At 37.0% G+C, this 2854-nt stretch overlaps 2 long non-coding RNA genes across 2 annotated transcripts in view; both read right to left on the reverse strand.

The window, feature by feature from the left end:
* Positions 1-1802, reverse strand: part of LOC118117595 — a 2307-nt gene extending 505 nt beyond the window's left edge. Inside the window, exons 1-2 of the long non-coding RNA XR_007034698.1 lie at positions 1412-1802; positions 859-950 (exon numbers count right to left, since the gene is read on the reverse strand). This is a non-coding gene — a long non-coding RNA (uncharacterized LOC118117595). The remainder of the gene's footprint in view (positions 1-858; positions 951-1411) is intronic.
* A 372-nt stretch (positions 1803-2174) lies between these two features.
* On the reverse strand, positions 2175-2829 carry LOC118117390. Its single transcript, XR_007034697.1, has 2 exons — positions 2540-2829; positions 2175-2388 (listed from the first exon to the last, which is right to left on the reverse strand). It is a non-coding gene; the product is annotated as an uncharacterized LOC118117390 (long non-coding RNA).
* Between the last annotated feature and the right edge of the window lie 25 nt (positions 2830-2854).

Consider the following 2854-nt stretch of genomic DNA (forward strand, 5'->3'; position numbering starts at 1 on the left):
CATTTTCATTTCATGAAAAGGTGAACAACCAGAGGAAAGATCATGTTAGAGAAAGAGCATACAACTCTTACGAAGCAACAGCACCCTCTGCAGCTATAAATTAATCATAGTAGGATAGTTGCCTGATGCTGTTGATGCAGCAGCATTCTCCCTGTTCCAAGTCATTGAACCATCAAACTAATTGTGAAGCTGTTGTTTTAAATTGAAAAGGTCAAAAACACTATTTCCTACTGGGGCCTGGCGAGGCCGGGACATAGACATGTCATCTCTGTCTTGTTCATGGTGACCCCCAATGTCTGCATGTCAAGTTTCAGAAGATTTTATTGTAGAACAAAGACAAATTTGGCAATTTTTTCATCATGGCGCTCAAAACTTACTCACATTAAATATTATTTTGTTCAAATCCTTGAAAAGTGACACAGATATTTCACCACATGTCAAGTTTCAGAAGATTAAAGGCAAAGTTGAGTACTTTATCATTAGCGTCAAAACTTGCTCATATTAAATTTTTTGTTTTTTAATTCTAGGGTAAAATCTTCTGAAACTTGACATGCAGACAGTGGAAGTCACCACGAAGAAGAATGACGTGAAATATATTTACTAAAAGTGAATGTTTTTTTAAATTATATTTAATATGAGCCAGTTATGGCCTTTAATTTTCATAAAAAACATATCCGTAATATTCCGTTTCGTTATACTTGTTAATGTCACATGTGGAAATTAAATTAATCGTCCATAGTAAGTGTCATTAAGCTTTAAACGTTTGTCTGCGGCCATGACATGTACCGTACGACATGAAATAGACGCGCATCCAATTTCAAAGTGCGGCTGGTGACCGTGTTTTCACAAACCACGGACCTCATGGTTCTGGGATGTGTCCAGCGGAGAAACAGTGAAGTTAATCAGGAACCAGCTTCATCATGGTTTTCTCTCAGGATGAGAAGCTGCTGCTGACACACGCACACACACACACACACACACACACACACACACACACACACACACACACACACACACACACACACACACACACACATTCTGCTGGAGAGGATCCTGACATCACATCTGTATTATTGGGCAAAGAATCACTAACAATCTACTCAAGGATTTAACGTGTTTCTCGTCCTCGGTGAAGGTGCAGCATTTGTACGCAGTGTCACACTTGAAATACTTTTACTTGGGTACATCAGAATTATGAAGTATTTTCAAATACACCTGATTAAAAGTAAAACAAACGAAGTATATAAATTAAAGAAACAGTCGGTGTTCTCTATGTTAAATCACAGTGTTCGTACAAGCAGGTATTTGAAGAGTTGGTGGAGCATCAGGAATCAAAAGCAGAGTTTAAAACGAAGCTGAAACCAAACTGCAGGAAAGATGAAGCAGCACGTATTGTCTGATTGACACTCACTGTGTTTCATTCCCCTCTCAGTCCTGTGTGTCGACCCGATGCACAACAGACTAAATACTTTGTTATGTGTCGACATTAGTTCTGAGCAGCAGAGGCTGCGTCTGGTGTGAATCAGCTGAGTGGGCGGGAGGTGAGGAAAACTGGCTTTATGCTTTTTGTCTGCCACAGTGGAAACACTGATTAATGCACGATCAACACTTCATCAAGTACTTCACAGTTTTGAGGGTCTAACATTCTACTTTAATGTTTTCACTTTATACCATTTATTACTTAATTTCAGAGGGAAATATTGTACTTTTTACTCCACTTTATTTCATATCAATAAATAAAACCACATATAAAAATACATTCGTTTCATATAAATATATAAAATAAAGCTCCTGTAATTTATTAGGATGCATAACAAAGCACAACGTGTATTACTGCTGATAAATATATCAAAGCTGTGACTCCATCTTGTGGTCACATTTTGCCAAAAATGGAGAAACATTTATCTCTGAAGACTAAAATGTTTTGTTTTAATTAGATGATATCAAACTGTTTTAATTATTGATATCGAAACAAGTCAGACAGGAATAGAAAAAAGTTCCCTACGTGTCATTTACATGTGTATAGTGTGAAATTTAGGATGTAGTTCAGTATTCTACAGGACAGCTCCCTCTGTTGGTCTAAGTCTCCACTTAGAAAACACTTGTTAGAAGAAGCAGAAATTCTTTTAACCTCAAATGAGTGTGTGTCAAACAGAAAACCACACATGTCAATATCTGATTCATTTATTTTATTTTGCATTAATAGAAAAAAAAGTATTTGTTCTGTGAGACAGACGATTAGTAATATAGATTTTATATCATGGCAGTTACTGCAAAGCTTGTTTGATGGACAGCTCAAGTGGTACTTCTGGTTTCCATCACACTGATCACTGAAGTTTCTCTGCAGGACGTAGGATCGTTTCAAGCTTCTCTTTTAAGATTGCGGTGCTAAACAGCAGGAGAGAAAGAGATGCACAATTATTTATCAAACAACAAACCACTGCGTCAGTTATTATTAATCTTCTCATCAAAAGGTACTTTCTGAATATATTGCTCAAAACACAGGAGACGGAAAAACACAAACATATAACAAGTTTACCCTTGGTAAAAAGCTACATGCTCTTGGATAGTCCCGACAATCTCTAGCTCTTCTCTGTAACAAAAAGAGAAAAGTAATAGAGCATTATTATTCACAGAAAATCATCTCCCTGAACTGAGCTACATTTTTTCATAACAAACATGTAGGATTGCTTGGCTTTGGAAGAGTTGTGTGTTCTGCTGAGTGACGTTTAAAAAAAAAACTAAATCACAAAAATTTCAAACAGGATGAAAAGTTTTGCTCGCTCTCTCTCTCTCTCTCTCTCTCTCTCTCTCTCTCTCTCTCTCTCTCTCTCTGCACTCTAACAGTCTGATG

The sequence above is a fragment of the Hippoglossus stenolepis genome, chromosome 11 (assembly GCF_022539355.2).
Source record: "Hippoglossus stenolepis isolate QCI-W04-F060 chromosome 11, HSTE1.2, whole genome shotgun sequence".
NCBI lineage: Eukaryota > Metazoa > Chordata > Actinopteri > Pleuronectiformes > Pleuronectidae > Hippoglossus > Hippoglossus stenolepis.